Below are 24239 nucleotides of genomic sequence, written 5' to 3' on the forward strand. Positions count from 1 at the left end.
TATTTTTATATTTTAAGATTAATTAGTAAATTAGTTGCTTTATTAAAAAATGAAAATAACAAAAAATTGGCTTACTTTTTCATTTTTAGCCTTTTAATTTTAAATTTGTAATTTCCTTTTGATTTAGGAGTGATTAAATTTTGGAAACATATAGTAGATAGACAGCTTAATTTTGCCAAGACAATTATTTTTAGGGGTTCTAATTTAGGTGTTTAATTAATTAAACGAAAAAGAGAACAAATAAAGGGAAAAGGAAAAAAGAAAATAGGGTCGTTAATTTTGGGCCCAAAGGCTAAGGCCCAAACTTTGCCATCAATCCGCCTCTTTTCACCCTAGCCCATGCTCCAACCTGCCTGGCCGACCCGACCCGTCCCTAAATATACACACAACACACAAAGCCCTAATCTCCCAAGAGCTCAAACGATGCCTCACTGTTCAATCGTCTCTCTCGCCCAAACCAAGCCCCAATTCAGTCCAGATTCAGGCGAGTCAATCCAAAATCGCCCCACGCGTCTCCCCCTTCTATCCTCCTGCCATTTTGTAATGGTTTCTGACACCAAAGATTCCTTTCCCCCTCACTCTCCCGAATTCGAGATATAGCACACGATTGGAAGGTTCTGAGAACGATCGTTGGATGAGTGTGAGGCGTTGGATCGATTTCATTCAATCCGAGCCCCACATTCATCAAAGGTTTGTTTTCAAAAGGACTATATCCGATTTTGTAAAAGAGATTTTTGGGGGGTAAAAAAAATCGGAGAGGAAAAAGAGTTGGGAGGATTATTCAGCTTCTGATTTCTCTTCTCTAAACATTTTCTTTTAAGAGTTTCTTTCAAAGGTTCAAAAAAGCATATGCATTTTTCATTTTTGGAATCTGGCTTTGAGTTCCAAAGAGATAAAAAAATGAATTAAGGTCATTCGATTGGTGGTGAGATCCAAATTCGTCGATTTTGATTTTCTACTGTTGTCCTACTGATTTGCTGCTGAACCTCGCTAAGATTTTGGAATCCAAAGGTGTATTTGCTAATTCTTCTGTAATTATTATAAAGGAAATTTGCAATTTCAGGTTCGATTTCTTCTCCTATGTGACTCTGTTCTTTAAGTGTTCTTGAGCTATGAGATTCTGTCTAGAGTGGTTTGTTTCGTTCTATGATCAAATTTCATGAAGGAGTCAAGTTGGGTTTATCATTTAGTCCCGATTCGTAGTCAAAAATGATTTTTGATATGTTATTTTGCCAATGAATCCTTTCTCACTGGGTTTGACGCGTTGAGCATTTTCAGTCAATAAGAGCTAATTTGAGTAGTCGTCTTCTATTCCTTGTGTGTTGTGACTATTATTCGGGCTCGAAATATATTTTGAGTCAAGATTTTATCGCTTTCAAATGAACGATGTGTTCAGTTTCTTTTTGTGATTTTCAAGCGAGCATGAATCTATGATGCTTATTCGCGAGATGTTTGTTTTTTTTGGACTCTAAATGATTTGTTCTTGTGAAATCTTCCTCATCTACTAGAAGCTTTAAACTAGAATCACTCTATTGCTTGAACAGTTGGTTTGTTAAGTGTTGTTGGTCAGAATTTTTGGTCATTTTGTTAAGGAATGATCGCTTCATAAGATGAGTTTTCCCTGTGCATCTTTGTCGCATGTGGAGCTGCACTGTGACCTTTATGTTTAGGAATGGTAAATTTGCTGCTTTTGTCACTAAATCTTTGGCATTCTGTTTTCTTTCTCCTTTGATATTGTAAAGGTTTGGGATGCATATCTTAAGCTTAGAAATCATAGTTAATTGGCAACATGAACGTAAGTCCTATTCTGCTTGGTTAGTTGGTCGACAACAACATTTAGCTTGCTTCATCCTTTTAAAAATCACGCTCAGTTCCTTGTGTTACAAACTGCTTGATAACTTTCACATGTTTCTTTGGGATGTGGTGGACAAGGAATACCCAGATTTGAACTACCTCATTTCTTTGAACTTTGAGAAGAGCTTTCCATTCTGATTGTTTGCCTTGGATGTGCAAGCTGTTAATGTGTTCATTCATGGTTGCGATAGATGTTCTGTGATCTCCCTTTGAGTTCTGTTTCATTTGGTCGTCGATAAGTTAGACAGAGGCTCGTTTAAACTTGCTACTGTTAGTTGGAATTCCATAACTGGTGCATTCAAGTGTAATTTTCAGAAAGTGTCGTTTGTTTTCCTCTCTTTGAAATGAGTTTATGATGGACGATTTGATATCTTTTTTGTTAGGGGTTTGGTTATCGTCACCTTGTTTTGGATTAATCAATGTTAATTATGTCGACACCCTAGCAGCTTCTTTCTCTATTTAAAGTTAGTTGATTCGTACTTAGCTTTATTTGAATACACCTCCTCATGTGCTGTGTCAAGTGAACGCGGTTCCTTGATCTCTGCCTCCATCAGTTCAGAAGCCATAGGAACAGGGATCAAAGCATTTTCTTCTTCTTCACCCTTTGTTACTTTGATATTATTCTCTGTTGTTTCACTATCTGCCATAGAAGGTTTCATGCGCTTATTCATGAGATGAGCCACTTCTGTTTCCATTCTTGATCTGTAATTGCAGAAAGTCGATTAGTATTAAAATACTGCCAAGCATGAAACAATGTTTTATTTTAGTTTCCCCAATGTCTACTTTAGTTTAATTCAATTTGTCTTCTTTCTCACTATTTGATTGTATAGACTTTACAATGTTAATTAGTTTTAGTTTTCTATATTAGGGACAGGTAAAACCGTTAGGACCCTTCTACTATATGAACATTACTGTCCGTATTACAACTTTTTGTTACTTTTGAACATGAATTTCGTAGTTTGCTTTAGGCCCGTAATTAAAACATCGCGACTACGGGTACGGTTCCCAAGACGTAGTTGCGATAGTTAACTTCGGATTAGCTTTAAATATGAATATCCATAGTTCATTTAATTGAATAGTTTTGAGACGTGCCATTCATATATTTGAATCATATCATCTATGGCCCTCATATTTTATAACTTAGTTATCTGAAATGAATTTCGTAGTTTGCTTTAGGCGCGCAATAGAATTATTACAACTACGAGTACGGTTCCCGTGACATGGTTGTGATAAAATATACAAATCTTTTCTTTTAAAATAATTTGAGGTGTGCCATATGCAAATAAAATCCATAATGTATGGCCCTCACATAAATATAAAAATTGGTATAAAAAATGACTTGAACTCTCGTAGTTTGCTTTAGGCGCGTTTAATTAAATAAATTGTCATAGCCACGGGTACAGTTCCCGTGACGTAATTGTGATGCCTAATTTCTAAATCTGAGGGTACATTTATGTGACCTGACCACAATTTTAATCTTGTTAATAAAATAAGCATGTTATAGATCGTGGGTATGACTCCCGTGACATGATTCGCAATATGTAACACTAATTTATTACGAGCGGTTTAAAAGGAATAAAATGTACAAAGGTTTAAAATATTTTAAAATTAGATAAATAGGCCAATAATAATAGTTGAGCAACCATGCTAAAATCACGGAACCCGGGAATGCCTAACACCTTCTCCCGGGTTAACAGAATTCCTTACCCGGGTTTCTGTGATTCGCGGACTGTAAAACAGAGTCAATCTTTCCTTGATTCAGTATTTAACCGGTGACTTGGGACACCAATAAACTATCCCAAGTGGCAACTCTGAATTGAATATAAATAATCCGTTTCGATTGTCACTTAAATTGAAAAAAACTCCCTTATACCCTTCCGGGGTAGTAAAAAGGAGGTGTGACAGCTCTGGCAACTCTGCTGGGGACAAGAACCCAGAACTTCTGGTCTAGGGTTCAAGAATTCGAGCTTAGAATAATTTTCATATTTGGCTTTTATTTATTATCTAATTTTAATTACATGTTTGGTCCTAATGTGCTAAATGTTGCATTTACAGCTTTGATGTTATCTAAACTGTATATAAACTGCTACGAAGCCCTTCTTTTCTCATCTTCGGGGATGTGCACGCTGGCGTGACTCCTCTTCTGTTAGTGTCATACTTTAAATTAGGAAGAGGCTCGGACAAGTTACAAAGCCGGATGGCCTTTTGATTCTCACCGGATGTGGGATACGTAGACAACCCTCATCGGGTCCAGCCCCGCTTTTTGAAAATTTTGGAAAAAATATGTGAGGCGTCGTCATTTTGTCGTAAATAAAATGGGTCATGTCGTTCTTGTCTAAATAGCCGAATGTCCCGACGGGGCGCCGGAAAGCTATTTTTGCAAGAATAGCCGCTGACTGTGTTTTGCCAAATTTTGGCCACTTAGCGAGCACAACCCTAAAAACTTCCATTTCAAAGTGTTGAAGGGCCGTATTCGCAAAAGTAGTCCTGATTTCTTAATTTTTTGTAAAAATAACCCCTTTGTCAGTTTTTCAAATGAGATTAACTTTGTGTGTAAACTAATCACCCAAACTTAAATGTGCAGAATGAGCACGAATCAAAACTTGCCAATGAAAGTCATGACCAATATTCCTTTGGAACTGTACATGTGTTGGGAAGATCTAAGAAAGTCAGGACGAGATGTGGTTAACCAGTACTTGGGGGGTCTCACCGGGTTATTAAAGATCAGGCCTAGAGGAGACATAATAAAAGCATTGGTTACATTTTGGGATCCAGCACACAACGTGTTTCATTTCTCGGACTTTGAACTCACACCCACTTTAGAAGAGATAGCCGGTTATGTTGGGAGTACCGAAGCTTTGAGACATAAATATCTGGTTGCCCCGAGAGCCGTCACTTCTCACAAGTTTCTTGATTTGATAAAAATAAGCAGGGGGGTCGAATATGCAGATTTGGCGGTTGGGTTTTCTACTTCACAGTTCATATATCAGCGGTACGGACACATAGGGGGATTCGAAAACCCGGAGAGCAAAATTTGCAGCAAAGGGAATCGACTAAAACGGGAAGAGCATAGATTCGCCTTCATGGTAGTATTTTTGGGTCTTTTAGTGTTTCCCAAGAAGGACAGAATATCGATGTACATGTAGCCGGGGTTGTCAACACTTTGCTTACCCAGGCCAAAAGCACCCTCGTACCCATGATAGTGTCTGAAATATTTCGAGCTCTCACAGCCTGCAAATCCGGGGCAGACTTTTTCAAAGGGTGTAACTTGTTGCTACAAATGTGGATGTTCATGGTCCAATGGGAGAAAGATGCATAGAGAAGTTTTATACAAGGGTCGATGGGTTCAACATGCCAGAAGGGATCGCAGAATGGATATCTTGCCTCCGTTCTGTCACTACCAATCAAATAGAATGGAAGTTGGGTTGGCTTCCTGCTGATGAAATCATATATATGCCTGCTATCAGTCCTCACTTCCTCTTGATGGGTCTCAGAAGCATATAGCCTTATGTCCCGTACTGGGTTTTGAGACAGCTGGGGAGGTGTCAAATAGTTCCAAAGGATGAAGACCTTAGTACTCAGGTAGTCGAGATCGGTTCCAATGGTCAGTTTCATGAAACGACAGTTCGCCAAATCTGGAGTGAGTGTCAGTACTTGACAGCAAGCACCCAAGTGTGTGATCTATCCAAGGGTGAAGTCTCGCCCGATTACCTCGCATGGTACAAAAGAAGTGTTGAGTTTGAAAGACCAGCCAAAAGACTCCATCTTCAAGAATTTGTCAAGGCGTCACAGGAACAATGAGATTGGTTGGCCAAAGAAAATGAGTATAGGGCCACCATAAGCAAGCTGGAAAAGCAAGTTAGAGATCTTCAATTTGAGAATAGTTTGCAAGCCGTTGTGGATGAGGGTGAAAAGAAAAAGCTAGCCAAAGAATATGACACCCCACAAGCCCAAATTCTGGAAATGAAAATAGCAGCCGAAAACCACGCTAGAAGTGCAAAAGATGAAAAGCTTATAAGTAAACTTAGGCAGAAAGTGGGTGAATATGGTTTTGATCTGAACAAGGCCGAAGGCAAATTGGCAAGAGCTCGAACAAAATTGGCTAAAAATGCGGAGGAACGAGCATGCTTGGTCAAACAGTTAAAAGAGAAATATGATAATGGAATCGTGGAGTTGAAGAAAAAGATCACCATCCTTGAGAACGAAATGACTAAGCAGGCAAGGGATTTTAAAGTAGAAAGGGAACATTGCTATGCACTAATGGCCCAGTTAGAGGAAGATATGCAACAGTTGCAGGGTCAAAACCACCATGATGCCTAGGTACTAGAAGCTAGGTCTTAGCAAATAGGGTGTTTGCTCCAAGAAAAAGGTATCATCAGGGAGAGGGTTAGAGCAATTGCTGGCTACATCGTCATGAAGTGCCATGAATGTGAAGACATGACTAGAACCACCTTCTTTGTTGTGGTAATGACCTTTGTTCATCAAATAATGAGTGACCTGGAGAGTCTTCAAGGGGATCTTGTGCATAGGCCTGTGGCGAGACCGACTGATGTCCCGCGGTCCCCTGGAGCAGTTGAGGCATTGATGTATTCATGATTTTCATTCGAGTCTGTATTTTTATTTTCTTTGTTGGAGTCTGTTCGTCAGTTTTTGAGTCTGTATTTTCATCTTTCTGTTGGAGTATGTTGGTCCCCCTTTCGAGTATGTTAGTTTTTATGATAGGATGAGTCGTTGTAATCAAGACGTTTTTATTTTATGACAAATTTGAAAACCCCAAATTTTTTTTTATTTATTTCTACTTATCCCCCAAAACTATGTTTGGTCTGATTCATGCGGCGTCATGATACGTAGGCAATCCTCATAGGATTCGATCATAACCGTGAAATGAAAAAAAGAAAAAAAAGAGAGAAAACAAGAGAATTGTGGGAGAGAAATAATAGCAAAACAAGAGAGAAAAATGAGGGAATAAAAGAAAAATAAGAATCAAGAAAAGAAAGGCAGGAATGAAAAAGAGAGAAGTGGCAAAATGAAAATTAGGGAAATCTGGGATGACGCATGCAACCGATCAAATGCATAATAGAAATGATTAGCTGCTTAGGTACATTGCATCCCCAACGTGCGGTTGCCTATCTGTTAAGCCCTAATTGCTAACAAATTTGTTGTTGTCATCAAGTCCAGATAGGTGGTTCGTTTGTTTGGCATTCTGGCAACTCATCCGTACAACACCAGGTCCAAAGACAAGTTGATCATGGCTAACCAAGAACTGGATGCAAGTGTTATTGACCCGTCAAGAGAGGGGGAAGAGTCTGATGTTAACCTGAAAGAGGAGTTGTATAAGTTGAAACACCAGATGGCAGAGATGTACCAGACATGGGTAAAAGGGCATCCACCACCATCCTACCCCTCTAACCCTGCTTTCGTCCCGCCGCTGGCTTAATCCCAGGAACCTTCCACTGTTGATTCGACTCTAGGCTTCCCTATTTACCACCACTACCAGGGCACCACTTTCCAAACACCACAAGCTCTGCCACCCAAACTAGTTTCATACCCTCCCCCCACCAGCCACCCCTGTTTTCGTGGAACCCCTACCCGCTACACTCCATCGATCCTCTAGTGAGCTCTTATTCCAAACCCAAGATAACCAATACTATCCCCGGAGCCTACTTTCAAGGCCCCAGAGCACTACTCCTATACTCCTCGTTTTGACCTCCCTGTTGAGACTGAGAAACCACCTAAAAACCTAGAACAAGAAGAGATGTTCAGGAAGGTTAGAAGCCTGGAATAGTCATTCAGAAACATGCAGGGATTGGGAGGCCAGGTGAGCGTAGCCTACAAGGATTTGTGTCTATTTCCCGATGTTCAACTGCTGGTGGGATTTAAGATGCCGAAGTTTGATTTGTATGACGGGCACGGAGACCCGGTGGCCCACTTGAGGGGATTCTGCAGTAAAATGAGAGGAGCCAGTGGGAAAGATGAGCTAATGATGGCATACTTTATCCAGAGTCTGAGCGGCTCGGCATTGGAGCGGTACACTCGTCAGGATCACAACAGATGGTATACCTAGGATGATTTGGCCCAAGCATTCGCTCGTCATTTCCAGTACACATTACAACAAAAAGGGGATTTAGCGACAATTATTTAGCAGCAATAAACTAATTGCCACTAATTTATTCATGGAAGGCAAATATTAGCGGTCAATAAATATTAACCGGTAATTAGTATATTTTTAGTGACCATTCCAGAGTATAGACTGTAAAACTATTGTTTTTACTTTTAATATTACCTCTAATTATTTTTTCTCTAAATCTTTCCCGCCTAAATATATATTCTCTCAATTTAGCCTAAACACTATTAAAAAAATCAGGAATTACCTTAATTGAAAACCCCCAAACTATACAAATCTCATCCGTTACCGCTGCAACACAAATTCATCGGCCACCCTAACCACCAAAAGTGTCGGTAAGTTTCTATCTCTATCTTTTGTGTTTGATTTTGTGGGTGTTGGGTTGATTAAAACTTTCTAATTGGTTAGGTCTATGGCTTTGATTGCCGAATATCAAATCATTGAATGATTATCTTTCTAGTTTGGAATTGACGAATCTATGGCATGATTTTGAATTTAAAAAACTATTAATTTTTATAGTAAATATTTTATCTGGCATTAGTATTTAACTTCATTATTCCAATACTCTAGATCTAATATGTTTTTTTTTTGTTTTTTTTATAATATATATTTTAGAATTGTACTTATCTGCCAAAGCTTGGGTTGTTAGAGTAAGGAGAAATACGTTGAACATGAATAAATATTAGTTTATTTTTCAGAAAATGTAAAATTGAGAAAGCAAAGCAAGTGTGTTGTGATAAAAAAGTATATCGACTGAGCTTTGACATGCTTTTCTTTTAGTACTATTTTTTATACTAGTACAATATCCTAGTTGTTGAGATTTTATAAACCTGCAATTGATCCATGTATTCTAAGTTAGTAGGGAAGACAATTGATTGGAAAATTCATTAAAGTTAATAATTTTGTTATAATCAGTATTATTTACCCATCTTCTTTGGTATTCATTTTTTTCAAGTTCAAATAATAAAGTTGATGTAACTCCAATTTTGAGAAGTGCTCGAGATAATATTTGATTGATATATCTTAAATTTTTGTGCTATGGATTTATGCATTAAGAAGATGATTTAGTTAGTATTTAAAGGCAATCTCTTAATGCATTGAGAAGATAATTTGGCCAAATCCTTTTTCAAATGGTATTTGATTAGGCTTGATTTCAAGATATACTGGACTGAATTTCTAGTTGGCCCTTCCTTCGCAAAGTAGAACATGGTGATACTGCATGCAAAGGATTAAGGAAAATAAATAAATGGTATTCTTAATTATTTGGTCAAAGTAATAGTAAATGCTATTTTATGAAACATCAAATAAGTAAGAAGCACAGATTGGAACCAAGATACCTACAAAGACTATTCCAAAAATATTCAGTAAATTTTTTTCCGAATATAAGTCTAATGTGAATGTATGTCCTCGTCTTTATAAAAATAAATTATTTGTCTAAATGGTGAGATGAACTACAACTTATTACTATTGGAATAATAAGTTTTTTACTTCCCATTTGTTGTGAATCTGTTGTTCCATTGATTAAGCAACCTCAACCATATTCTAATTGTGTTTTCTATGATGCTCATTCGTGTTAATTCCACTAGAATTAGCAGAAAAGCTAGAAAGTTCTTTCCTTAAAGCTGTGCCTCTTATTGAGATTTATATATTTTTAATAAGTTTGTGTAGTAAGTTTAAGTAGGTTGGTTCTTATAATATCGTCTGATCCATTTTTAGATGCATTAACAATGAAGTTGTCACTTTTCTTCTTCACACTTTTAACAATGAAGTTGTCACTTTTTGCTTTAATAAATCATGAAGCTAACCTAGTTTGTAAGAAAATAATATTGGCAGGTGCATGGTTCTTACTTATTAGTCTATGTATATGGAACATTGCTGATCTTTTTCCTGGTTATTGAGACATTTATAGTAATGTTACTGCTTTGCTAGTCTCTTTCAGTAATGTAATGTCAAAGTATCTTGAGTTAGAATTCTTGAAGTCATCAGATAATTCTGATTTTTTTCGTTCTAGGTAATTTAGAAGCAAGAAAGGTTTGTGGGCCTACATTACTAAAAGATATTTAGAAACTTCTACCGGGAAGACAATTGAGGTGCCGTTTAATAATCGTAACCAAGCTATTGGGAAAGAGGGTCGAAAGTTTGCTAGCTTTCTAGGAATTATTGTCAGAGCTCCAGAACTAATACCTACACATATAGATGATTGGAGAAATTTTGACAACGAGAAAAAGAAGAAATTTGTGGATTTTGTGAGGGTATGAAGTAGGTATTATGATTATTATTATGTGAACAAGCTCAATCTTTTATACATGATATTATCTTCTAAATGTTGATTTTTATTTTTTCAGAAGTTCTCTATTACAAAACGTGGAGAAATGTGGATCTTAAAGTCACTAGGAAAGATGGTAAACCATTGGATGATGATTCTGCCAAGACAATTGTAATATTTCTTCTTTCTTTTATTTTCTAAATTAGAAAACAATTAGAACATGAAAGATATTGTGGCTTTTTGTGACGACCCGGCCAGTTGTCTCATGAGTTATCACTCTGTTTTCCCCATTTATGCTTCTTTTTGCTTCGTTATCCGAGTTTTATATGGTCGAGTTGATTGGTTTGCGTTTGGTGTGATTTTGGTAAGAAATGAGACACTTAGTCTCTTTTAAGAAGGCTTAAGTTGGAAATGTCAACTGTATATTGACTTATGAGTTAGAAGACTCGGATGTGAGTTCCGATGGTTCGGTTAGCTTCGGAAGGTGATTTATGACTTAGAAGTATGATCGAAATTAGTTTTGGAGGCCCGATGTAGAATTAGGATTGAATTGGCGAAGTTAGTATTTTGGCGATTTTCGGTTGGTAGGTGAGATTTTGATCCGAGGGTCGGAATGGAATTCCGAGAGTTGTAATAGCTTCGTTATGTGATTTGGGATATATGTGCAAAATTTCAGGTTATTTGGATGTGGTTTGGTTGGGTTTTTGATCAAAAGCGTATTTCGGAAGTTTTTAGAAACTTAGGCTTGAATTCAATGTGAATTGATGGTTTTGGTGTTTTTCGAGGCATTTTGATGATTGGAACAAGTTTGAATAAGATTTTAAGATGTGTTGGTGCTTTTGGTTGAGGTCCCAGGGGCCTCGGGGTGATTTCGGATGGCTAACGGGAATTTTTGGAAGTTAGAAGATAGTTGATGTCTGCTACTTCTGGTATTTCCGCACCTGCGGAATTGGGACCGAAGGTGCGGTGTCGCATATGCGGAAGGAAAGATGCAGGTGCGGTTTCGAGGGCGCAAGGCAGGAACCGCAAGTGCGGTATAGGAACCGCATCTACGGAGTCGCATATGCGACCATTTGACCGCAGATGCGGATTTCGAATCTTAGGTGAAGTTTCACAGATGCAGAGGAGTGCCCGCAAAAGCGGTGCCGCAGGAGCGGGATTTTTGTCCACAGATGCGAAAAGAACCCCTGGGCAGAATGTTTTAAGTTGTTTCATCCGCGATTTTGAGCCATTTTTCCACCATAGCTGAGTATTTTGGGAGCTCTTTGAGGGGAATTGAAGAGGGATTCAAGGAGAATTGATTGGAGGTAAGTTTTATGAACCTAAAACGTGATTTTTTTTGTGAGATTAACCAAGAAATTCATGGAAATTTGGCTAAAAATGGAAGAACTAGGGCTTGGGATTTTGAGATTTTAAATTGGGATTTGAAGGACCATTTGAGGTCGGATTTGAGAACTTTTGATATGTATGAACTCGTGGGATGATAAGGAATCTAATGATGTAAAAATTTCTGAGTTTCGAGAAGTGGGCCCGGGGCTCGGGTTTTGCCAATTTCGAGATTTTTGACATTTTTCGATTGTTTTTGCTTGGGCTTTATTCCCTTAGCATATTGTGACGTATTCGTTCTGGTTTTGGTCAGATTCGACACACGACGAGGCCGATTTGAGAGGCAAGGGCAGATTGAGCTGGAGCTTTAGCCGGTTCGAGGTGAGTAATGAATGTAAATGATGTCTTGAGGGTCTGAAACCCTGGATTTGCACATCGTAGTGCTATATTGAGGTGAGACACGTGCTTAATGATGAGCGTGGGGTCGTTTACTATTGGAGATTGTGACTTGGTCCGTCCTGAGTGATGCTTTTACCGCGTATTTGATTGAAGCTTATTTGTTATCATCATTATTTGGACTGATTGCCGTATTTGGGCTTCGTGTCAACTATTTGAACCCTCCGGGAAGTTTTATCATTATTTCCTCACTGTTTTGACTTACTGCTTGAACTCAGTCGTATCGTTTTTCCACTATTTTACAACTTAGCCAATTTTTTCCCGGTTTTGAAACTAAAATGATATATTAAATGATGTTTTGGGCTGAGAACTACTGTTTTACTAATGCCCGAGGGGCTTATATGATTTCTAGACTGAGTACGACCAAGGGCCAGATGTGGGGATACCATGGGATCGGGCTATGCGCCGTAGTAGTGTTATACTGATATTGATATGAGGTCGAGGGCCTAGATTTGATGCCATGAGATGGCTTGATATTGCGCTTGGTCCGTAAGGGGCCCCTCTCGGAGTCTGCACACCCCTAGTGAGCGCCGTCGACGATAAATAAATGGATCAGGCTGCGCGCCGCAGCGGGTATTGTAGGGTACTGTACAATGTGTTGCATTTCTTTATTTGACTGTCACTTATCTGCTTATTTGTTGTAGTATCTTTCATATTTCGATTACATTGGTCTATCGCTTCCATATTACTTGTTTTAAACTGCTGGATTATAGATTACTCTATGTTCTTCCATGATTTCTTATTCTCAGCCATTATTTATGTTTATTACTCACTGGGTCGGAGTACTCACATTACTCCCTGCACCTTGAGTGCAGATCCAGGTGCATCTGAGGCTGAGTGAGGATTCTTCAGTTGGGCAACGTATATCCAGGAGCATCGAGGTAGCTGCATGGCGTCCACAGCCTTGATCTCTCCCTTCTATCCTTTTGTTTTATCCGCATTCACTAGACTGCTATGTATTAGATTGGTAAACCTGTATTAGAGGCTCAGACTTGTGACATCGGATCTATATGGGCTATGTAGTAGGATTATTAGTTAAAATTCCGCATGTTTAACTCTTACTTCAGACTTCTAATATGATGATTTGGTAAACTAACTGTGATGGCTAGTAATGAACTGCATGAGAAATGGGTTAAGGTTGTTTATTGGTCAGGCTTGCCTAGCAGTGTGTTGGGCGCTATCACGACCGGGGGTTGGGGTCGTGACAAGTTGGTATCCGAGCCTTGGTTACATAAGTCTCGCAAGTCATGAGCCGGTTTAGTAGAGTCTCGCATATCGGTACGGATACGTCTGTATTTATCCTCGAGAGGCTGCAGGACCTTTAGGAAAAACTTCACATCTTTAAATTCTGTCGTGCGACTTTGTTGATTCGAGAACTAAACTTCTGTCATTCTATTCTCTCACAGATGGTGAGGATGCGAGCTACCGGACGAGGTGGATGACCACCAGTGCCACCCACTGGGGCCACTAGAGGCTGTGGACGCGGTCATGGACATGGCAGAGGCAGAGCAGCGAGGGAAGCACTTGTTGATCCACCAGCTGCCCCAGCTTCGGATCAGGCTCCAGCAGCACTAGTTCAGACACCAGTTGTGCCCATCGTAATTCTGGGTCTTCAGGAGGCCTTGGCACAGATCCTATGGGTTTGCACTGGCCTGGCTCAGGCAGTTTCAGCCACTACTGCAGCAGCTATTTCACAGGCCGAGGGAGGCAATCAGACCCCCGCTGCTCGCACACTTGAGCAGGTAGTGTAGGGACTACAGACACCGGGGGAACCTCCAGCTCAGCCAGTTGCGCTAGTTCAGGAGTTCGTAGTACCAGCCATGCCGGATGATGAGCAGCGTCGTCTTGAGAGGTTTGGTAGGCTCCAGCCTCCGTCATTCAGTGGCGCTGAGGACGAGGATGCCTAGGGTTTTCTTGACAAGTGTCAGCGGAAGCTCCATATAGCAGGGATTCTTGAGTTTAGTGGTGTGGCATTTACCACCTTTTAGTTCTCGGGAGCTGCCTTTACTTCGTGGGAAGAATTTGAGAGGCATAGGCCTATCGGTGCAGCACTTCTTTCTTGGCAGCAGTTCTCTACTCTCTTCTTGGAGAAGTATGTACCGTAGTCCCGCAGAGAGGAGCTGCGTAGGCAGTTTGAGTGGTTGACACTGGGGAATATGACCGTGAACCAGTATGAGATGAGGTTTTCTGGGTTGGCTCGTTATGCCATTTGGATAATTCCATTATATCGTGAGAGGATCAGGAGATTTGTGGATGGCCTTAACTACCATCTCCGTATTCTGATGACTAAAGAGAGTGTATTGGGTGCTACGTTCGAGGAGGTGGTTGATATCACTCGTGAGATTGAGACGGTTCGCCGTTGGGATCAAGAGGAGAGGGAGGCCAAGAGGCCTCGAGGATCGGGCAATTACAGTGGTGTTTCTTCGAGGGGCCAGTTCCAGCATGGTAGAGGTCGTTCTTTCAGGCCTACTCAGTCAGCCCGTCCAGAGTATCGTGGGGCATCTTCAGATCGTGGTCATCATGGGTCTCAGCAGGGCCAACCTTCATTCAGTGCCCTCCCAGCTCAGAGTTCATCTCGTGCCCCATCATCTCAGGGTTCTTCTGCGCCGAGTGTATCTGCTAGTCACTCCGGTGCGAGGGGTTCCCTTTAGTCCCCATCTCCAACATCGGGTAGTTGTTATGAGTGCGGAGAGTTTGTACATATGAGAAGGCAGTGCCCTCGACTTCATAATGGTCAGTCTCAGCAGAGGGGTCAGCCCTCAACTTCTGCTCCAGTTACTTCACCACCCACCCAGCCAGCTAGGGGTGGAGGTCAGGCAGCCAGGGGTCGCCCCAGAGGGGGAGGTCGATCAGGTGGTGGCCAGGCTCATTTCTATGCTATTCTAGGTAGGACAGATGTTATTGCTTTAGATACTGTCATTACAGGTATTGTTTCAGTCTGCCACAGAGATGCCTCTGTATTATTTGATCTCGGTTCCACCTATTCTTATGTGTCCTCATATTTTGCTCATTATTTGGGTACGCCCCAGGAGTTTCTTGCTTTACTTGTTCATGTGTCTACTCTGGTGGGCGATACTATTGTTGTGGACCGTGTGTACCGGTCATGTGTTGTGACTATTGGGGGTTTGGAGACCCGAGTTGATCTATTGCTATTGATCATGGTGGACTTTGATATTATTTTGGTCATGGATTGGTTATCTCCATGTCATGCTATTCTAGACTGTCATGCTAAGACAGTCACTTTGGCTATGCCAGGTGTACCGCAGATCGAGTGGCGTGGCGTGACTGATTATTCTCCTAGTAGAGTGATCTCTTTTTTGAAGGCCCATCGTATGGTTGGGAAGGGTTGCCTTTCATATCTAGCATTTGTGAGGGATGTTGGAGCTGAGACTCCTAATATTGATTCTGTTCCCGTTGTGAGGGATTTTCCCGATGTGTTTCTTGTAGACCTGTCGGGTATGCCACCGGATAGGGATATTGATTTTGGTATTGACCTGGTGCTGGGCACTCAGCCCATTTCTATTATGTCGTATTGTATGGCACCAGCATTGTTGAAAGAATTGAAGGAACAACTTCAGGAACTCCTAGATAAGAGGTTCATTCGGCCTAGTGTGTCACCGTGGGGTGCGCCGGTTCTGTTTGTGAAGAAGAAGGATGGCACAATGAGAATGTGCATTGATTACAGGCAATTGAACAAGGTAACAATTAAGAACAAGTATCCTTTGCCTCGTATTGACAATTTATTCGACCAACTTCAGGGAGCGAGGGTGTTCTCTAATATTGATCTCCATTCGTCTATCACCAGTTGAAGATTAGGGATTTAGATATTCTTAAGACTACTTTCAGGACTAGATATGATCACTATGAGTTTCTTGTCATGTCTTTGGGGCTGACCAATGCCCCAACAACGTTCATGCATTTGATGAACAATGTATTTAGACCTTATCTGGATTCGTTCGTTATTTTATTCATTGATGATATTCTGGTGTACTCGCGTAGTCAGGAGAAGCACGTGGAGCATTTGTGAGTTGTATTGTAGAGATTGAGGGAGAAGAAGCTTTATGCAAAATTCTCCAAGTGTGAGTTTTGGCTCAGTTCAGTGGCTTTCTTGGGACACGTGGTGTCCAACGAGGGTATTCAGGTTGATTCGAAGAAGATAGAGGCGGTTTAGAGTTGGCCTAGACCGTCCTCAGCCACAGAGATTCATAGCTTTCTTGGGTTGGCAGGCTATTATCGCCAGTTTGTTCAGGGATTCTCATCCATTGCATCGCCCTTGACCAAGTTGACTTAGAAGGGTGCTCCATTTATATGGTCGGACGAGTGTGAGGAGAGCTTTCAGAAGCTTAAGACAGCTTTGACCACAGCTCCAGTATTGGTTTTGCCATTAGCTTCAGGTTTATATACCGTATATTGTGATGCTTCTAGAGTTAGGATTGGTTGTGTATTGATGTAGGAGGGTAGAGTTATCGCTTATGCTTCTCATCAGTTGAAGCCCTATAAGAAGAACTACCCTGTTCATGATTTGGAATTGGCTGCCATAGTTCATGCATATAAGATTTGGAGGCATTACTTGTATGGCATATCTTGTGAGGTATTCATTGATCATCGCAGTCTTCAGCATTTGTTCAAGCAGAAGGATCTTAATTTGAGGCAGCAGAGATGGCTAGAGTTGCTTAAGGATTATAATATTACTATTATGTATCATTCGGGAAAGGCTAATGTAGTGGCCGATGTTTTGAGCCGAAAGACAGTGAGTATGGGGAGTTTGGCGTATATTCCAGTTAGGGAGAAACCCCTTGTAGTTGATGTTCAGGCCTTGGCCAATCGGTTCATGAGGTTGGATATTTCGGAGCCCAGTCGGGTGTTGGCTTGTGTGGTTTCTCGGTCTTCCTTATATGATCGCATCAGAGAGCGCCAGTATGATGATCCGCATTTGCTTGTCCTTATGGACAGAGTTCAACATGATGATGCCGGAGATATGACCATCGGTGATGATGGTGTGTTAAGGATGCAGGGCCGGATTTGTGTGCCTAATGTGGATTGGCTTAGAGAGTTGATTCTGGGGGAGGCCCATAGCTCGCGGTATTCCATTCATCCGGGTGCCGCGAAGATGTATCAGGATTTGAAACAACACTATTGGTGGAGAAGAATGAAAAAAGATATTGTGGGATTAGTAGCTTGGTGTCTCAATTGTCAGCAGGTGAAATATGAGCATCAGAGACTGGGGGGTTTGCTTCAGCAGATGGTTATTCCAGAGTGGAAGTGGGAGAGGATCGCTATGGACTTTGTGGTTGGACTTCCTCGGACTTTGAAGAAGTTTGATGCTATTTGGGTGATTGTGGATCCGCTGACCAAGTCCGCGCACTTCATTCCTGTGTGTACTACTTATTCTTCAGAGCGGTTAGCAGATATATATATCTGGGAGATTGTTCGGTTGCATGGTGTTCTGGTTTCCATCATCTCAGATAGGGGTACTCAGTTTACTTCCCAGTTTTGGAAGTCTGTTCAGCGAGAGTTGGGTACTCAGGTGGAGTTGAGCACAACTTTTCATCCTCAGACCGACGGACAGTCGAGCATACTATTCAGATATTGGAGGACATGTTGTGTGCTGGTGTTATTGATTTCGGAGTTCATGGGATAAGTTTCTACCGCTTGTAGAGTTTGCCTACAACAACAGCTACCAGTCGAGTATTCAGATGGCTCCGTATGAGGCTTTGTATGGGAGGTAGTGTAGATCTCCAGTTGGTTGGTTCGAGCCCGGCGAGGCTAGGCTATTTGGGGATAGATTTGGTTAAGGATGCCTTAGAGAAGGTGAAGGTGATTTAGGAGAGGCTTCGTACAGCGCAGTCGCGTTAGAAGAGTTATGCGGACCGAAAGGTTCGAGATGTATCCTACATGGTTGGTGAGAAGGTCTTGCTGAAGGTTTCGCCCATGAAGGGTTTTATGAGATTTGGAAAGAAAGGGAAGTTGAGTCCGCGGTTCATTGGGCCTTTTTAGGTACTTAGGGGGATTGGGGAGGTGGTTTATATGCTTTCTTTTCCACCCAGCTTGTCGAGTGTGCATCTGGCATTTCATGTTTCTATGCTCCAGAAGTATGTTGGGGACTCGTCTCATGTTTTGGACTTCAGTACGGTTCAGTTGGATGATAATTTGACCTTTGATGTGGAGCCAGTAGCTATTTTGGGTCGTCAGGTTCGAAAGTTGAGATCAAAGGATATAGCTTCAGTGAAGGTACAGTGGAGAGGTTGGCCCGTGGAGGAGGCTACCTGGGAGACCGAGCGGGAGATGTGGAGCAGATATCCTCACCTGTTTGAGGCTTAAGGTATGTTTCTTAACTTGTTCGAGGACAAACGTTTGTTTAAGTTGGGGAGGATATGACGACCCAGCCAGTCAACTCATGAGTTACCGCTCCGTTTTCCCTATTTCTGCTTCTTTATGCTTCGTTTCGTGTTTTATGTGGTCGGGTTGATTGGTTTGCGTTTGGTGTGATTTTGGTAAGAAATGAGACACTTAGTCTCTTTTAAGAAGGCTTAAGTTGGAAAAGTCAACCGGATGTTGACTTATGAGTTAGAGGGCTCGGATGTGAGTTCCGATGGTTCGGTTAGCTTCTGGAGGTGATTTATGACTTAGAAGTGTGATCGGAATTGGTTTTGGAGGCCCGGTGTAGAATTAGGCTTGAATTGGCGAAGTTAGTATTTTGGCGATTTCTAGTTGGTAGGTGAGATTTTGATCCAAGGGTCGGAATGGAATTCCGAGAGTTGCAGTAGCTTTGTTATGTGATTTGGGATGTGTGTGCAAAATTTCAGGTCATTTGGATGTGGTTTGGTTGGGTTTTTGATCAAAAGCGTATTTCGGAAGTTTTTAGAAACTTAGGCTTGAATTCGATGTGAATTGATGGTTTTGATGTTGTTCGAGGTGTTTTGATGATTGGAACAAGTTTGAATGAGATTTTAAGATGTGTTGGTGCTTTTGGTTGAGGTCCCGGGGGGCCTTGGGGTGATTTCGGATGGCTAACGACAATTTTTGGAACTTAGAAGATAACTGATGTCTGTTGCTTCTGGTATTTCCGCACCTGCGGAATTGGGACCGCAGGTGCGGTGTCCCAGATGCGGAAGGAAAGACGCAGATGCAATTTCGAGGGGGCAAGGCAGGAACCGCAGATGCGGTATAGGAACCGCATCTGCGGAGTCGCAGATGCGACCATTTGACCGCAGATGCGGATTTCGAACCTTAGGTGAAGTTCCGCAGATGCGGAGGAGTGCCCGCAGAAGCGGTGCCGCAGGAGCGGGATTTTTGTCCGCAGATGCGAAAAGAACCCTTGGGCAGAATGTTTTAAGTTGTTTCATCCGCAATTTTGAGCCATTTTTCCACCATAGCTGAGTATTTTGGGAGCTCTTTGAGGGGAATTGAAGAGGGATTCAAGGAGAATTGATTGGAGGTAAGTTTTATGAACCTAAAACGTGATTTTTTGTAAGATTAACCTAGAAATTCATGGAAATTTGGCTAAAAATGGAAGAACTAGGGCTTGGAATTTTAGATTTTAAATTGGGATTTGAAGAACCATTTGAGGTCGGATTTGAGGACTTTTGGTATGTATGAACTCGTGAGATGATAAAGAATCTAATGATGTGAAAATTTCTGAGTTTCGAGAAGTGGGCCCGGGGCTCTGGTTTTGCCAATTTTGAGATTTTTGACATTTCTCGATTGTTTTCGCTTGGGCTTTGTTCTCTTAGCATATTGTGACGTATTCGTTCTGGTTTTGGTCAGATTCGACGCGCGAGGAGGCCGATTTGAGAGGCAAGGGCATAGTGAGCTAGAGCTTTAGCCGGTTCGAGGTGAGTAATGAATGTAAATGATGTCTTGAGGGTTTGAAACCCTAGATTTGCACATCGTAGTGCTATATTGAGGTGAGACACGTGCTTAATGATGAGCGTGGGGTCGTTTACTATTGGAGATTGTGACTTGGTCCATCCTGAGTGATGATTTTACCGCGTATTTGATTGAAGCTTATTTGTTGTCATCATTATTTGGACTGATTGCCGTATTTGGGCTTCGTGTCAACTATTTGAACCCTCCGGGGAGTTTTATCATTATTTCCTCACTGTTTTGACTTACTGCTTGAACTCAGTCGTATCGTTTTTCCACTATTTTACAACTTAGCCAATTTTTTCCCGGTTTTGAAACTAAAATGATATATTAAATGATGTTTTGGGCTGAGAACTACTGTTTTACTAATGCCCCAGGGGCTTATATGATTTCTAGACTGAGTACGACCAAGGGCCAGATGTGGGGATACCATGGGATCGGGCTATGCGCCGTAGTAGTGTTATACTGATATTGATATGAGGTCGAGGGCCTAGATTTGATGCCATGAGATGGCTTGATATTGCGCTTGGTCCGTAAGGGGCCCCTCTCGGAGTCTGCACACCCCTAGTGAGCGCCGTCGACGATAAATAAATGGATCGGGCTGCGCACCGCAGCGGGTACAGTAGGGTACCATACTATGTGTTGCATTTCTTTATTTGACTGTCACTTATCTGCTTATCTGTTGTAGTATCTTTCATATTTCGATTACATTGGTCTATCGCTTCCATATTACTTGTTTTAAACTGCCGGATTATAGATTACTTTGTGTTCTTCTATGATTTCTTATTCTCAGCTATTATTTATGTTTATTACTCACTGGGTCGGAGTACTCACATTACTCCCTGCACCTTGCGTGCAGATCCAGGTGCATCTGAGGCTGAGTGAGGATTCTTTAGTTGAGCAGCATATATCCGGGAGCATCGAGGTAACTGCATGGCGTCCGCAGCCCTGATCTCTCCCTTCTATTCTTTTGTTTTATCTGCATTCCCTACACTGATATGTATTATATTGGTAAACCTGTATTAGAGGCTCAGACTTGTGACACCGGATCTATATGGGCTATGTAGTAGGATTATTATTTGAAATTCCGCATGTTTAACTCTTACTTCAGACTTCTAATATGATGATTTGGTAAACTAACTGTGATGGCTAGTAATGAACTGCATGAGAAATGAGTTAAGGTTGTTTATTGGTCAGGCTTACCTAGCAGTGTGTTGGGCGCCATCACGACCGGGGGTTGGGGTCGTGACACTTTTATTCATGTTTCTTTATTTATTTCTATTCTTTGTAGATTAATTGACACTGAAAGACATATGTCTTTTTAAAACATATCACTTTTTTTGGTAACTTGAATGGATCTTCTTTTGGTTCATATATAAATTCTGTTGAATTTTTGGAGCAATTGAAAGTTTACATAAATTGGTCTTCTATAATTCATTTCTAGATTACCTGAAAGTTTGACTCAACAATATTAGGCATATTACTCTAAATGGAGAAACATTTGGAGAAACAAAATGAAGAAATGAATCTGATGAAATAAAATCAGGAGAAGATGCAATCAAAATTACTTCAAATGAGACAATTTATGCGCAAATATGCTCCTATTGAATCTATGCCTCAAAATAGCAATAGAACCTCAGGTGAATAGGTGACTCGAGTTGATAAGCTTTACATATTTTTAATAATATTTTAATCATATAAACATATTGTTATCTAACGTGTTAATATTTATTAGATCCCTGACGCGAACTGTGGATATGAAGGAGTATCACAAACATCAAGGATACTTAGCGTTGCTGAAAATACTCAACCTTCACACGGTACTATTCATCTTTATCCCTCGGCGCTACTGTTTGATTTTTCTACTATTTGAGTTTTTAACCTTCGATTTTAATTAGTTTTTTATTGTATTTGGGCTTACCTTGGATGCTTCTCGCTTTTATATATATTTTTCCATGATTGTTGATGTAGTAAGGTTGTGATAGTAGTGAATAATTTTAAAGATAATATTTTTCATGATTGTGATTATATATGTAATATAATTGTATCCTTCTTATGTACCCACATAATATAAAGATTATTTATTTATTCAGTCAAATGCACACCATTTTCTATCTTTAAATCAATTTATATTTGCATGCTTGAATTCTTGCGATGTTTAACTAACCTATAGCCTTAAACCCGAAAGTCAATCACAACAAGTGTGTTGAGTCTTTGTTTGGTATGTTTGAACCTCCAACAATTTCATAAATTATTTGCATTTCTTGAGACCAGATGCTCGTAAATATCCTTTTTTGATAAGGTAATGTAAATTGAAACTTGTTAAAACCTTTGTTACATTGTAGTAGAATCGCCTTTAGAGACATTTAGTGCTGTTGTTTTGCCATAGAATTTGAATAACACAATATATTCGTTGAAAAAGAAGAGTTTTTATCCCCTTTTTATACTACTACCTATTGTTATGTTTGTGGAAATGTTGAACTTCAGTGTTATAGGAGAAAGTTCATTTCTGAATAACATTACATTTTATACACTTGTTTCAGTTGATACAAAAATAATTTTTTCAATCTCTAATACTAATTATCACATGTCACCTATACCCAACTATACTCTTATGTTTAGAAATGCTTTTTCAAATTAAACGTTTCTAATAGAAAACTTTTGTTGGCATGCCTAGTGCACCAGAGCTGAAGTTCTTATCAGAAAACAGTTATTGTTGATTTATTAATTTTAGACATTTGCTTTTCTTGGAATTATAGTTATTTTTAAGTTTTTTATCATAAAATAATTATTTTTAAATTAGCTATAGTTTCTAGAGAAATTTAATTTTAACTATTTGTGATACATACAATATGATTATGCCTAAGGTTTTGTCAAGGCCTAATGTCCATAATTTTGTGTCACCTATTTGGGAGCTTCATTAATAGCATGTAAGCATAATGTAGTATCCATATTTAAGGAAAAGAACTTGGCGACTACAACATTTGATAATTAACTTGGGCGTAGCTTCTTTTTACTTCTCCAAGCTAATACTCTGCTTTTAATTTTTTTTCGGTTTCTTCTCTATCGTAACAAAGAAAGAAACTCTCTTGTTTGCACATCCATTATCAATCCATCTAGTTGTTACTGTTTATAAATGTTAGGTGAGGACTTGATTGAAAAAAATTCTGATAGTGGTGGAGTCTTCAAGATATTTTTTTCACATTATATTTCATTTTTTGACACAGTTATTTTATAATTTCAGGTCATACAATTTGATGTTCGATAATTTAGCGGGTGGAAGATTTCTTTATGATGAAAAAGTTGCAGAAATTATTTGAAGACTATCATTTGTCAGGATTAGTTATATAGTGACATTAGCTATTTGGTTCAAACAATATAAGTTTATTTTTAAAGTTATTGTAGCATTAATATTTTTGCTTAGTACTTACTTTTACTTTAAGAGTTATTGAGATATATCATATTTTTGAATTAATATTAATATATTTCGTTGTTTGGATCATATTCTGGACGAAAGTAGTAAATATTATTAGTGGTGGCTCAACTATTGCTATTACAGGTTGTGACTTTTAGCGCTAATTTAAATGGACGATAAAAGGAAAAGTTAACACATTTCCACCAGGGATATTGTAGTCATTATAATTGCTAAAAAGTAATTGTTGCTAAAGATATTAACTTTTAGTGGTAATTTAGTTGAATATATTAGCCACTAAAATAGACGCAAAAAGGGAATATATAGCCATTCTAATTGCCACAACACGATTGCCATTAAATATACGAACTATTAACGGCAATTATTTTACAATTTAGAGGCTATACAAATGGACGCCAAAGGAGAATAATTAGCTGTTTTAGATTTGATTTAGCAGCCTTCATAATTGCCGCAAACAATTGCCGTTAAAGTTTATGGTTTTTAGCGGCAATTATGCATACCGTTTACCAGCATTTGTGACAATGGCCGCTAAAGGCTTTGCTGACCCCGGCTTCAGCGACTAAAGAACAATAGCCGGTAAAAGATATAGCGGCAATTTTTATTGCCGATAAATCCCCTTTTTGTTGTAGTGACAACATTGAGATTGTTCCAGATCGTTTGTCTTTAACTAAGATTGAGAAGAAGCCTAGTGAAAGTTTCAAAGAATATGGTTTTCGCTGGAGAGAAGAAGCGGCAAGAGTTAACTCCCCGATGGAGGAGAGCGAAATGGTGGAATACTTTGTGCAGGCTCTGGAGCCCACTTACTTTGGCCATCTGATATCGGCCATAGGCAAGTCTTTTAACGAGGTAGTGAAGATGGGTGGCATGGTGGAAGAAGGACTTAAGTCAAGCAAAATCATGAGTTACTCGGCTAT

General features: G+C 40.0%; 1 long non-coding RNA gene across 3 annotated transcripts; it reads left to right on the forward strand.

Annotated features, from left to right (window-relative positions):
- The first annotated feature begins 8131 nt into the window (after positions 1 to 8131).
- On the forward strand, positions 8132 to 23294 carry LOC107786406 (uncharacterized). Of its 3 annotated transcripts, XR_012710625.1 has the most exons (8): positions 8132 to 8313; positions 9990 to 10237; positions 10324 to 10415; positions 12842 to 12907; positions 13433 to 14912; positions 20752 to 20817; positions 21628 to 21712; positions 23137 to 23294. It is a non-coding gene; the product is annotated as an uncharacterized LOC107786406 (long non-coding RNA). The 3 variants fall into 3 exon arrangements; XR_012710623.1 differs by lacking the exon at positions 9990 to 10237; XR_012710624.1 differs by lacking the exons at positions 9990 to 10237; positions 13433 to 14912 and having other exon boundaries at positions 8136 to 8313.
- Positions 23295 to 24239: the final 945 nt, after the last annotated feature.

The sequence above is a fragment of the Nicotiana tabacum genome, chromosome 6 (assembly GCF_000715075.1).
Source record: "Nicotiana tabacum cultivar K326 chromosome 6, ASM71507v2, whole genome shotgun sequence".
In the NCBI taxonomy this organism is placed as follows: Eukaryota; Viridiplantae; Streptophyta; class Magnoliopsida; order Solanales; family Solanaceae; genus Nicotiana; species Nicotiana tabacum.